The sequence below is a fragment of the Leptodactylus fuscus genome, chromosome 3 (assembly GCF_031893055.1).
Source record: "Leptodactylus fuscus isolate aLepFus1 chromosome 3, aLepFus1.hap2, whole genome shotgun sequence".
In the NCBI taxonomy this organism is placed as follows: Eukaryota; Metazoa; Chordata; class Amphibia; order Anura; family Leptodactylidae; genus Leptodactylus; species Leptodactylus fuscus.
In genome coordinates this window covers 142,855,674-142,870,202 of record NC_134267.1, presented here as the reverse complement: position 1 = coordinate 142,870,202, position 14,529 = coordinate 142,855,674, and the positions used below count along the sequence as shown (strand labels likewise).

Here is a 14,529-nt window from a genome sequence, read left to right as displayed (position 1 = left end):
GGGATTCTGCTATTCACTGCAGTACTGTAGTATTGCAGTGAATAGTATGAGCGATCAGACTCCCTAGGTTTCAAGGTACCTAAGGGGTCTGATCATAAATGTAACAGAAGAAAAAAAAAAGTTTTTAAAAGTATTAAAAAAATAAAAAAAATATAAAAGTTCAAATCACCCCCCTTTCCCTAGATCAGCTATAAAAGTAATTAAAGAACATTAAACATAAACATATTAGGTATCCCTGCGCTCCAAAATGCCTGAACTATTAGAATATTAAAACATTTATCCCGTACTGCGAACGGTGTAGCGGCAAAAAAAATAAAAACAGCCAAAAAGCGTTTTTTTCAACACTTTGCCTCCTATAAAAAATTGAATAAAAAGTGATCAAACCATCGGATCTTTCCCCAAATGGTATCAATAGAAACGTCATCTTGTCCCGCATAAAAAGACACCACAACCAGCTCCATACATGGAAATATGAAAAAGTTACAGGTGTTAGAACATGATGACACAAATTTTTTTTTCTATTTTGCAAAGTTTATCATTTTTTTAAAAGTATCAAAAAATTTCAAATACTATATAAATTTGGTATCACCGCGTTTGTACTGACACGTAGAACACAGGTAACATGTCATTTGTACCAAACAGTGAATGCTGTAAAAATTAAACCCATAAGAAAATGGCGCAAATGCATTTTTTCTCCAATTGCGCCTCATTCTGAATTTTTTTCCAGCTTCCCAGTACATTGCACAGCATATTGAATGATGCCATTACAAAGTACAATTTGTCCCGCAAACAATAAGCTATCATGTGACTCTGTGAACTGAAAAATGAAAAAGTTATGGCTCTTGAAATGTGAGGAGGGAAAAACGAAAATGCGAAACCAAAAAATGGCCTGGTCCTTAAGGGGTTAAATAGATAAGAAAAATAAGCATATAGCTCACCACCTCCAGTTAGCTTGATAAGTCCTTATAATTCCTGGGTGCACGATCCTGGCCTCTGACTAAGGCACTTTGTAGTTGAAGCATATAGAAAAGGATAGTGGGATCCGCTCGACCAGGTAAGTTAAAAAATAACTTTTCCGACATGGTTAAAAAACACACAAAAGTAAATAGATGTGAAATGACAAAAAAAATCAAGGCCGCTTTAACCATAGGTGTAACAGTGCAGCCACATGGGCCCTATGGTTGCGGGGGGCCCTCTAAGTCGCCCCAGATCGAGTGGGACAGTCCAAAATTTCGGGTGATGTCCCGCTCTTCCAGGCAGCAGGCAGTGATTTCACCTCTTCCTGTGTCCTTAGGATAATATCTGCGGCAAGAAAGCAAAACGTGTTTCTGTGAGTATTAATTTTTTTTTTTTTTTGTAGTTGAGGGGGCAGGGGAAATTAAGTTAGGGGTGTTTGCACAGGGCCCTCATTACATTAAACGGCCCTGGTATCAGTGGAGTGCCACGGCCTGGCAACTATCTAGTGGCAAAACAACATACAGATAGGACAAAGATTATTTGGTAGGGCCTGATAACATAGAAAACAGCAGCAGACCACAAGGCAGTATGACACAATTCCGTAGTCTTTAAATGCAGATTACACACCGTGTTTCAGAAGACGTCTCATCATGTAAGTGGTGGTCCATTTGCACTTCATCAGAAAATTCCTGTCTACTGTTTTTCATTTATGTCTTTGATAGGCCCGATACAATACAATGCAGAGGACAAGAGCTCCATAGAGCAATGCCACTTTTCTCCAAAGGAATGCTAAAGATTCTTGACCCTGTAATGTATCCTCATATCCTGCAAGGGAGAAGAAATATTTACAACCTTATTGGGGAGGTTGTAAAGTAATTACGCCATCTTTGGTTAGTCCAGTAAGTACTGCTCCCATTGGAAGAATATCTCTGTTTCCAAGAAGCAAGTGTACTTTTCTCCACTCAGGTAATGTCCTAAAAGCTCTCCAAAGCTGAGAGAAGTAGGATGAAAGTGTTCATACACACTTTCCGAAGTTAGGCCAGTTGCATTGTATGGGTCACATACAAGCACAGACTCATCACCGTCCTCCAGAGGATGCAAATAGAAGGGGACTGACTTCACACTCTTGAAAAGTACTTGGATAGGAAAGGCACCTTCAATAATGTCAAACAATTGCTGAACTGGTCTGTGCAGGTCTGGTATAGGGTATCTGCAGTGCTCCTATTAACCCCTTCCGATGGAACAGGAGCACTGCAGATACCCTATATTCAGTACACCGGGCACTTTCAGACACATGGATACCTAATGTGTTTGTGTTTCACAGTAATTTTCTACTTTTGTATCTATTCTAGGGAAAGGAGTGATTTAGAACTTTTAATTTTTTTTATTTTTTTTAAAGCTTCACCCCCCACCCCCACCCCAAAAAAAAAAAAAAAAATTTTCTTTCCGCTGACTCGAGTATAAGCCAAGGGGGGCTTTTTGGGCACAAAAACTGTGCTGAAAAATTCGGCTTATACTCGAGTATATATGGTATTTTTTTTTTCTTTTTGTTCAAGTCAGATATATGTGGTGTGGTTTTCTAGTAGATGAAAATCTTCCTAGGCAGTAAACAATGGCTTCACATTTGCATATCATGAATCACTGTTTTGATTGTATGTCAGAGAAATCCTTAATGTCTATTACCTGTACAAGAAAAGACTGCAATTCTGTGAAAAGGTAACAGAGATGAGCGAACAGCGTTCGATGGAGTACATGTTCAATCTGATATCAGGCTGTTCGAGATGTTCGATTCAAGTCGAACACCAGGTGGCAAACTCACTAAAAATTTGACTCCCCTCCCACCTTCCCTGGCGCTTTTTTTGCACCAATAACTGCGCAGGGGAGGTGGTACAGGAACTATGACAAAGGAGGCATCGAAAAAAAATCGGAAAAAGTAATTGGCTGGCTAAATCAGGTGACCTCCAATTTATACGAATAGTGGATTTAATATCCGGGTCATATGAGACTGTGAACTATGTGACTGTGAGACAGGGACAGATGTACTAGCAGGGTTAGCTAGGGATTACCTTTATTTAGGTGGGAATGTCACTCACACAGCTCTTTGGGGCTCTATCTGGTCGGGATCCCTGTCAGCTTGCGATATGCGCAAGCTGACTTTTTCCCATAGGAATGCATTGACCAGTGTTAATTGTCCGAATGCCATACAGAGTACAGCATTCGGCCAATCAACGCTGGTTCTGCCGGAGGCTCATCTGTGACGAGGCGGAGTCTAAGATCGGACCAGAATGGAGACTGCTGTGGACCGATCTTAGACTCCGCCTCCTCTGGCAGAACCAGCGTTGATTGGCCGAATGCTGTACTCTGTACGGCATTCAGCCAATCAACGCTGGTCAATGCATTACTATGCCGAGATGCAGCAGAGCTGAGTGTGCAGCAGGGTTCAGCGCACATTCAGCTCTGCTACATCTCTGATGCAGCAGAGCTGAGTGTGCAGCAGAATTCAGCGCATCTCTAATGCAGCAGAGCTGAGTGTGCAGCAGGGTTCAGCGCACACTCAGCTCTTCTACATCTCTGATGCAGCAGAGCTGAGTGTGCAGCAGGGTTCACATCCTCGGTGTAGCAGTGCTGGCCGTGCACTCAGCTCAGCTGCATCTCCGGTGTAGCCAAGCTGAGCGCACGACCAGTACTGCTACATTTCAGCATAGGAATGCCTTGACCAGCGTTGATTGGCAGAATGCCGGAGGAGGCGGAGTCTAAGATTGGTCCACAGCAGTCTCCATTCTGGTCCGATCTTAGACTCCGCCTCCTCACAGACAAGCCTCCGGCAGAACCATCGTTGATTGGCCGAATGCTGTACTCTGTACAGCATTCGGCCAATCAACGCTGGTCAATGCATTCCTATGGGAAAAAGTCAGCTCCCGCATATCGCAAGCTGACAGGGATTCTGACATAATACAGTGACCTGGGCGTGTTAGATGCCCCCAGACATGCTTCCCCTGCTGTCCCAGTTGCATTCCAGGGTGTTGGCATCATTTCCTGGGGTGTCATAGTGGACTTGGTGACCCTCCTGAGTCGAATAGTGGTTTCCCCCTAAACAAGTATTTATTCCTCATAGACTATAATGGGGTTCGATGTTCGATCAAACAGTCGAGTATTGAGCGGCTACTCGAATTGAACTTCGAACATTTCACTGTTCGCTCATCTCTACAAGGTAATTTGCTGTTTTGGTTGTTTTCATCTAAAGCAGGGCTCTCCAGCATGTTTGGTGTGGTGGGCACATTTGGGGCTTTACTTGATCTCTTTTTCTATACAGATGAGGGACTAGAACCCCTTAACAACTGTCTACAGATGGATCTCTTTTCCTTCTGGAGAGGACGGTGGTTTGGCTTCATTCCTTTGTTAGGTTGCAATACTTGTTAATAGGTCGGACACAGACTTACAAGATGGCTGTCTTCATTATGTGACGCTAGACAGACAGCTTTCTTCCTTTTTGAAGAGAGCTTACTTTACTGCTGCTTACCTTTCTACAAGCACTTTCACACTAAGGGCTTCAGTGAAAGCACACGGATCCCATTATAGTCTATGGGGTCCATGTGCTCTCACTGCACACCGCTTGCCAATGCGTTCGGTAGTCCGTTCGGGGGGGGTCCCCTAAACGGATTACAAATGCAGATGTGAACGAGGCCTAAGACTCAAATGGAGAGTGTAGCCATTACAGGAACCAAGAGGCATAGGCATCTATCATACATGTAATGCATATCTTGTGTTTACTATATTCATGTATGGATTTTAGAAGCCATAAATTACCGATCACCATGGTCCATAGGGAGAACAACCATTCCCCCACGTCCAAACTGCAGCACAACAGATGGGGTATTCCTGCCCCTGTGTGCGGTTTAGGACAGGTGGAATTTTAATTAGTCAAAATTAAATGCAGCCGTACCCCCTCTATAAGAGGGTAAGAGAACCTCCTCCCCTTGTGTTTTTTTCTGTCCTGTGCAGGACAGGTGGAAGGAGGTTCTGTTACCTCCTTACAGATTGATTTTTCCTTCCCCTGGCCTTACCTGGCCTGGAGCTCCTGAGTCCGCCGCCCGGTCCACGCTTGTTGGCTCCCAGTGTATTTCTGCACTTACGGGAGCTGGCTGTTGCTGTGCGAGCCGGCGCGCGTCTCTCCTGCGCATCGGCCGTTCTGCGCATGCGCATTCTCCCGGCCGGAGTCGGATGCCGGCTCTCAGCAGGACGGGGGAGGAGAGACGGGTCATGCGTCTCTAGTGTCCCTCCCCCTATCAACTTGTATTAGGGGCACTATAGCCCTCGTTTTTCAGAATTAGGGGAAGGGGGGGGGGGGTTCCTGGGTAGGTCCAGGCTCCCCCTAATGATGTTCAGGATATTTAAAAAAAAAAAAAAAAAAAAAGGAGAAAAAGTTTCTGTGTATGGGGCATGGGAGGAGCTAAGGTCTCCTCCCTCCCCTTGGAGTTCTTAAGCTCCCCTGAGCAGAGCCTCAGTGCTTGCTCTGTAGCTGGATCAAGCTCCACACATTGAGTGCATTGCTGAATCCTTGCTGCTTGACGTGTGATTGTGGTCATCCACGGTACTGGGTTTAACCTAGCTAGGCTATGGTTTCCATGTCTTTAAATACTGATTTGTTGTCTCTGTTTTCAACAGATGTCTTCCTCTCCTAAGGATGTTGAACCGCCGAGACGGAAAGGGACGGCCAAGCGTAGGCATCTCGCTTGCAGAGGATGCGATATTCCTCTTCCCGACGGCTATGAATTTAATAGGTGCCGTCAGTGCCGGGCTCCTCCCCCGGAAGAACCCGCTATGCGCGACATGATCGCCTGGGTCAAGGAACTTGTCTCGGATACCGTCCATGAGATGAAGGAGTCTTTTTCACAGACCGCTAAAAGACCTCGTACACATTCGCGGCCTTCAGTATATCCCTCGGAAGAAGGATCTTATAATATGGATGTCTCCTCCTCTGATGAAGATCCGGAGTCTGCTGGGTCCGCATTTCCGGTTGAAAGAATGCAGAAATTGATTAAGTCCATCTGTCCAGGCGGGCGTGATGTTGACGAGGGGGAAGCCTTGTATTCCACCTATAGAAGGTCTAGGGCCTTCCAAGTGGATCCAGCCCTGGCCAAGGCTATGGAAGCCGAATGGAAACGCCCTGAGAAGGCTTTTTTCCAATCCAAAAAATTTAAACTGATGTTCCCCTTGGAAGGGGGTGAACGAATTGGATGGATGACTCCTCCAAAAGTGGATTTTGCTGTGGCCAAACTTTCAAGGCGTATTGTCGTGCCATCAGAGGATGGTTCTAATTTATCTGACCCTATGGATAGGCGTACAGAGTGCGTTCTTAGACGTATTCATTCGGCTGCTGCATCTCAAGCCTCCATCGGAGTGGCCTCCTCCGAAGTCTCCAACAAGCTATGGTCAGACCTGGCGAGACTTCAGCGTGACATAGATGATGGGGTTCCTCGTGATGACCTGCTGGCATCCTTCTCATCTCTCCTCTTGGCAACAGACTTCCTGACGGAAGCTTCTACATACCAAGTAAAAGCGGCCGCCAAGGGCATGGCCTTATCTGCTGCTGCCAGAAGACCCCTCTGGCTTAAGCCATGGAAGGCAGACAACGCCTCCAAATATAATATTTGTGCCCTGCCTTTTGAGCCTGACCGGTTGTTTGGCAAGCGTCTGGATGAGATTATGGAGGGACTTGCTGACAGTAAGGGGAAATCCCTTCCACAGCCATACAAGAATAGACCCGGGACTTCGTCTCGTGGTAGAGGGTCATACCGCCAGTCTTCATCTAGAGGGCAGTATTCCAGAAGATCTGGGGGTCAGGCCAGAGGATCTGGCCGTCACTTTTCTAAAGAAGAGCCCAAAAAGTCTTTTTGACAACTACTGCAGCTCGTCGGTGGACAGCCCGCTACCTGTCGGAGGTCGCTTAACGAAATACCTTCCAGCTTGGCAACAAAACATCCAGGACCCCTGGGTCCTCCAACTAATTCAACACGGATACCGCATAGATTTCGTGTCTCCACCTCGCGACAAATATATCGCAAACCGCTCTTTTAATCAAAAGCAGGTGTGGCTGGAAGGAATGATCCAAGAATATCTGGAAAAAGCGGCCTTAGAGCCTGTGCCACCGGCCGAAGAGGGCTTGGGCGTATACTCTCCAGTCTTCCTGGTGCCCAAAGTATCAGGAGGCTGGAGGATGATAATCGATCTCCGTTACTTAAACCAGTTCATCCGCAAACTACACTTCCGGATGGAAAACATCAAGTCGGTGGTCGCCTTCCTGCAACCTGGCAACGCTCTCGCCACTCTGGACCTCAGAGATGCTTATCTTCACATCCCGATTTGTCCAGCTCACAGGAAATACCAGAGGATAGCCGTTCTTTTAGACGGCCGGTTACGCCATCTACAGTTTGCAGCTCTGCCTTTCGGCATCACCTCAGCACCTTACGTATTCATGAAGGTCATAGCTCCCATTACTGCTTATCTCAGGTTACAAGGCATATTTGTGGTGCCCTACCTAGAAGACTGGCTGCTGAAAGCACGCTCAGAAGAGCTACTGGTAAGCCAGATGCGGTTGACCACTTCCTTCCTCCAGAAACTCGGATGGATCATCAACTGGGACAAGTCAGACATTGTACCCTCCACAAGGAAAACCTTTCTGGGTTACATCCTGGATTCCATCCAAATGACGGTCTCTCTTCCTTCCCAGAGGAAGGAGAAAATCAGAGCAGCGGTCAACCATCTCCGCCAGAACAGCCGAGTGTCAGTCCGAACTGCCATGAAAGTCCTTGGTCTCATGTCAGCGGCTGCGGACGCAGTCCCTTGGGCCCTTTGGCACATGCGCCCGCTCCAGAGCGAGGTCCTTCAGAAGTGGAACCGCAGCCCTCTAAGTTTGGATGCACCAATCCGCCTGTCCCTCAATACCCGTCTGTCACTCAGGTGGTGGTCCCATCTAAAGGACGGGAAGTCCACGGTCCAGCCAGTCTGGACCCTGTTGACTACGGTTGCATCTCTCACTGGTTGGGGAGCCCATCTAGAGGAGATGCACGCAAGAGGGACATGGAGCTACTTGGAGAAAGCCAAGTCATCCAATTGGCGCGAGATCAGAGCCATCTACCTGGCGCTTCTATATTTTGCCCCCTTCCTTCAGAGGAAGGCAGTCAAGGTACGTTCGGACAACCTCACCGCAGCCCTCTACCTTAACAAGCAGGGAGGCACCCGGTCACCTGCCCTCCTGAGGGAAACAAATCTAATTTTCTCCTGGGCAGAGAGGAACCTTACCCACATCATGGCAGTCCACATCAGGGGGTCCCTGAATGTATTGGCAGATCAACTAAGCCGGGGTCTGACGGTGTCAGGCAAATGGTCACTGAACAAGCAAATCTTTGTCCAAATTTCCGAGATGTGGGGAGTTCCAGAGGTGGACCTGATGGCCACCAAATACAATGCCAAGGTGGAAAAATTCTGCTCTCTCTACCTGGAGGACGAGCCCTTGGCAGTAGACGCCCTGTCGATTCCATGGAGGTTCAGGCTGGCCTACATCTTCCCTCCACTTTCCATGATACCGAGGGTATTGATGAAAGTCAGACAGGAACAGGCGTCCGTGATAGCAATCATACCATTCTGGCCAAAGAGGGCTTGGTTTACCCAGCTCATTCAGATGAGTCGAGGGATGTTTTGGAGGCTTCCCCCAGTGCATAACCTGGTCACTCAGGGTGCCAGAGTATGCCAAGATCTCAAGAGGTTCAACTTGACAGCCTGGAAGTTGACCGGTCCTTACCAGGACTAGAAGAATTGTCCTTAGCTGTCCGCAACACCATAGCCCACTCCAGGGCTCCAGCTACTAATCAGGCCTATCTCAGGGTCTACAACACCTTTAAAACCTGGTGTATGGATAAGCAGAGATCACATGTTGATCCATCCACACAAAGCCTACTGGAATTCTTGCAGGACGGTCTGGACAAGGGCCTTACTCCTGCTATACTTAAAGTGCAGGTGTCCGCCTTGTCAGCTTGTTTAAACAAGCGCTTGTCACAGGACATATTTATATCCAGGTTCCTTAAAGGTGCAACCAGGCTAAGGCCTGCTACAAGACCTCCGGTTCCGCAGTGGGACCTCTCAACGGTTTTGATAGGGCTTTGCAGCCCTCCATTTGAACCCATGCAGGAGGCAAGCCTTAAACTAATGTCGGTTAAACTGGCTTTTCTCTTGGCGATTACATCAGCCAAACGCGTGGTGGAACTGCAGGCTCTATCAGCACATGAGCCTTATACAACCTTCTTCCCTGATCGGGTGCAGTTAAGGTTTTTGCCAGGTTTTTTTTACCTAAGGTTCCCTCCTATAGTAACCTGAATCAGGTTATTTCATTACCTGTGTTTTTTCCCTCTCCCTCCTCTCCTGAGGAGGAAAGATGGCACTCGCTGGATTTGGTAAGGTGCTTACGCATCTATTTAGAACGCACCAGTGAGTTTAGAAAGGAGGAAAACTTATTTGTTTCCTTTTCTGGGCAGTCCAAGGGGTCTAAAATTTCAAAACCTACACTATCCAAATGGATTAAGGAGGCTATAAGATTGTCTTTTGTGTCTCAGGGGCTTACTCCCCCAGATTTTGTAAGGGCCCATTCCACTAGGGCAATTTCCACTTCCTGGGCAGAGAGGCACTCTGTCTCCTTAGAGCATATATGTATGGCTGCCACCTGGCAGTCTCATTTAACCTTTGTTAAACATTACCGTCTGGACCTGCAAAGATCAGAGGCTACCACCTTCGGTCATAATGTGTTGTCATCTGTATGCCGAGGGGGCCCTCCCTAGGGGTAATCTTGCTACATCCCCATCTGTTGTGCTGCGGTTTGGATGTGGTGAAATCGAGGGTTATGAATGATAGCCTGTTTCCCTTAGTCCAAACAGCAGCACAAGTTTTTTCCCTCCCTATATATTGCTGATATTTTTACTTTATAATTAACACAAGGGGAGGAGGTTCTCTTACCCTCTTATAGAGGGAGTACGGCTGCATTTAATTTTGACTAATTAAAATTCCACCTGTCCTAAACCGCACACAGGGGCAGGAATACCCCATCAGTTGTGCTGCTGTTTGGACTAAGGGAAACAGGTTATCATTCATAACCCTCGATTTTCTGTTCACATTCCTGCTCTAGTCAAGGAAAAATTCAGTGCACTCAGACAATCGGTGAGGGTCCCAGCAATGGTATATATTAGCTATTTGCTGTAACAAGCTTCAGCTGGAACACTCCCTTCACTTTGAATAAAAAGTTATGTTTCAACACCAAGATGTAAAATAACACAGTAATGGCACAAGGACCATAAGTAGGATTGCACAGCACATATTTGTGTATATGTATGCATTATTATTCACCTTCCAGCTCAGTCAGAGACAATCTTACAAACATCTCATGGAAAAACTGATGTTGACACCATTTTGTAGTACCTGTAGTGTTGTCATGTATTAATTGTTAGTTCTAAGACCTATGCCATAGGTAAATAGTTTGTCTAGTTTGGATTTCTTTCTGACGGGCCCCTAACAATTTACTGAATGATACCCAATTTTCAAGTGCCCTGCTAGTGAATTCTAAGATATTCTGAGATCATGTTGGGGCGGCAGTGTGGCACTCAAGGATCTGTTTAGTGAAAAGCTTCTACAATGACCCTTGGTTTTAAGAACCTAATGAGGGATTTCAGCATACTGTTCCAGACCAATCTGGTAAATGCATGTTGTGTTCTTACTATTGAAAGAAAATGTTATGTTTATGATCCCTGGAAGACTCCACGCGATGCACTACACACAGTGTCCTCCTGCCAATACTGAACAGAGCGTTTTCATCTCACCAGCTTTTTGTCAGGCTGTTCCAGAAAAGACGGTGTTCTACCATCTGGTTCTTTTGAATTACAGCCAGGAGATGTGGATGGTTTGGGCAGGAGAGAGGAGTACTAGCGGCTTCATCCCTTCCTGTGATAGAAGCACAGTAATAAAATACACATGGTCAGATATCAAGAACAAATTTATTCCTAACTTACAAAGTGCCAGAATAGCAGATTTTCCTAAGTATTGGTGGGTCTCCTCGGTGGCTAGAGATTCGCTGAAGAGGCAGCATCAGAACAGGAGAAGTGGGGGATCAGCAAGGTAAGTATTGCTTCTTTGATGTTTGAATTCTGAGCCAGTTTAAAAAAAAATCTTCCCCGCTGGGCATAGGATTAAAAAATAGCATAACTTTGCATTATCCAAGCCAGTATCCAAAACCTTTCAGAAGAAATAAAGGTATGATTCTCCAGACATCAGGACCAGACAGATGGTGGTGGTACTGCTGTGCTGATGCCACTGAATGGTAGCGAGCTCACACTGCTCTGCTCCTGCCACTTTGATTAGATATATTCTTTAGTTCCCCAAGGTATTCTTTTAACCGTTATATGTAGCCATCAAAGTTCCTGTGGTTATCTGTGGCTTCTCAGTAATGGAGGTATGCTGACAGACCCAGGGGCTCAAGCAGGAGCTGTGTTTTTATAGGGACATGAGTCACTTACAAGACCACTCTGTTAGGGTCCATTCACACGGAGGAAAATAGTGAAGAATTTGTTGTAGAATTTCAACGCTGAGAAAAAGCCTCCCATTGACTTCAATGAGTTCCTTTTTCTGCTAGCAAAATACACCCTTAGGGTGCATTCACACTGAGTAAACGCTAGCTTATTTTGTAGAGTAAAATTACACTTGTAAATTTTGCTATCCCATTGACTTCAATGACATTTTACAGGCGTATTTTTACAGGCGTATTTTTTACAGGCGTATTTTTTACAGGCGTATTTTTTACTGGCGTATTTTTACACTTGTAAAAAAATATCATTGAAGTCAATGGGATAGCAAAATTTACAAGTGTAATTTTACTCTACAAAATAAGCTAGCCCTTACTCAGTGTGAATGCACCCTAAGGGAGCCTTCACACAGAGTTACGCTCTGCTCATTCTGAACATTAAAACTCGTTCAGAATGAGTGCGTAAAAACCAGCTCCCATTGACTTGAATGGGTGCTGGCATACACACGCTCCCCATTGAAATCAATGGGAGGCTTTTTTCCCCTATTGCTTTCAATGTGATACACGCATATGCCGGTAACCATTCAAGTCAATGGGAGCTGGTTTTTACGCGCTCATTCTGAACGAGTTTTAACCTTCAGAATGAGCGGAGCGTAACTCCATGTGAAGGCTCCCTAACTGGCTCACTGAGGATAACTAGGACTATGTTTACATGGAATTTTTTGCAGGCAGATTTTGAAGCAAGATCCTATTCAAAAAACATTTCCCAACGCTCCAATTCTTTTCAATGAGAGTCTGCAGCAGATTTTTTTTCCTTTAGCTGATTTTTCAGCTAGAGGAAAAATGAAGCATCATTAACTATCTTCAGGCAGATTCTTCCTTGCAAACCCCATAGAAATGAATGGGAGGCAGAAAAAAAAGTGATAGGTGTTTGTTTGTTGTTTTTGAGCAGTTTTGCAAAATCCTCTTCAAAAAATACCAGCATTTTTTTCTGGCTCCCAATCAATTTCAATGGAATTTGCAAGGTAGAATCTTCCTGAAGATAGGTACTGTATAGAAACCTTGCTACTCCAATGGTTTCAGGTCTAATCACAAAAAGGATTTATTGTGGTGCACATACTAATATACAACGGTGACGTTTCAGTTGAATCTGCAGCCTTCAGCAGACACAGATTCTGTTAGATCAAGGTAAGACAACAAAATGCCATGAGAAAAATACCTTGTAGGATGGAGTTGGCAAGGCAGAATCTGTCTGAAGATAGGTCTTGACTAGAGATGAGCGAACAGTGTTCTATCGAACACATGTTCGATCGGATATCAGGCTGTTCGATGTGTTCGATTCGAATCGAACATCACGTGGCAAACTCCAAAAAAATTTGATTCCCCTCCCACCTTCCCTGGCGCTTTTTTTTTTGCACCAATAACAGCGCAGGGGAGGTGGGACAGGAACTACGACACCGGAGGCATCGAAAAAAAACGGAAAAAGTCATTGGCTGCCGAAATCAGGTGACCTCCATTTTAGACGAATAGTGGATTTCAAATCCGGGTCATATGAGAATGTGAACTTTGTGACTAAGAGACAGGAATAGCTGTACAGGCAGGGATAGCTAGGGATAACCTTTATTTAGGTAGGAATGTTATTAAAAATAACTTTTTGGGGCTCTATCGGGTGTGTAATTGTGATTTTTGTGACATAAACTTTTCCCCATAGGAATGCATTGGACGCTGATTGGGCGCTGATTGGCCAGAGTACGGAATTCGACCAATCAGCGCTGGCTCTGCTGGAGGAGGCGGAGTCTAAGATCGCTCCACACCAGTCTCCATTCAGGTCCGACCTTAGACTCCGCCTCCTCCGGCAGAGCCAGCACTGATTGGCCGAAGGCTGGCCAATGCATTCCTATGGGAATGCAGAGACTTAGCAGTGCTGAGCCAGTTCTGCTCAACTACACCGTGTGCCGGTCAGCCCATCTGATATAGCAGAGCCGAGTGTGCACACTCGGCTCTGCTACATCAGATGTAGCAGAGCCGAGTGTGCCGGTCAGCCCATCTGATATAGCAGAGCCGAGTGTGCACACTCGGCTCTCCTACATCAGATGTAGCAGAGCCGAGTGTGCACACTCGGCTCTGCTACATCTGATGTAGCAGAGACGAGTGTGCACACTCGGCTCTGCTATATCAGATGGGCTGACCGGCACATCAGATGTAGCAGAGCCGAGTGTGCACACTCGGCTCTGCTACATCTGATGTAGCAGAGCCGAGTGTGCACACTCGGCTCTGCTATATCAGATGGGCTGACCGGCACACGGTGTAGTTGAGCAGAACTGGCTCAGCACTGCTACCAATAGGAATGCATTGGCCAGCCTTCGGCCAATCAGCGCTGGCTCTGCCGGAGGAGGCGGAGTCTAAGGTCGGACCTGAATGGAGACTGGTGTGGAGCAATCTTAGACTCCGCCTCCTCCAGCAGAGCCAGTGCTGATTGGTCGAATTCCGTACTCTGGCCAATCAGCGCTGGCCAATGCATTCCTATGGATTCCTATATCCACACTCGGCTCTGCTACATCACACACTCAGCTCTGCTATATCAGATGGGCTGACCGGCACATCTGATGTAGCAGAGCCGAGTGTGCACACTCGGCTCTGCTATATCAGATGGGCTGACCGGCACACGGTGTAGTTGAGCAGAACTGGCTCAGCACTGCTAAGTCTCTGCATGGGACACTGTGCACACTCGGCTCTGCTACATCTGATGTAGCAGAGCCGAGTGTGCACACTCGGCTCTGCTATATCAGATGGGCTGACCGGCACACGGTGTAGTTGAGCAGAACTGGCTCAGCACTGCTACCAATAGGAATGCATTGGCCAGCCTTCAGCCAATCAGCGCTGGCTCTGCCGGAGGAGGCGGAGTCTAAGGTCGGACCTGAATGGAGACTGGTGTGGAGCGATCTTAGACTCCGCCTCCTCCAGCAGAGCCAGCGCTGATTGGTCGAATTCCGTACTCTGGCCAATCAGCG

At 46.5% G+C, this 14,529-nt stretch overlaps 1 pseudogene; it reads right to left on the bottom strand.

Annotated features, from left to right (window-relative positions):
- Positions 1-14,529, bottom strand: part of LOC142196901 (uncharacterized) — a 50,773-nt pseudogene that overhangs the window by 18,070 nt on the left and 18,174 nt on the right.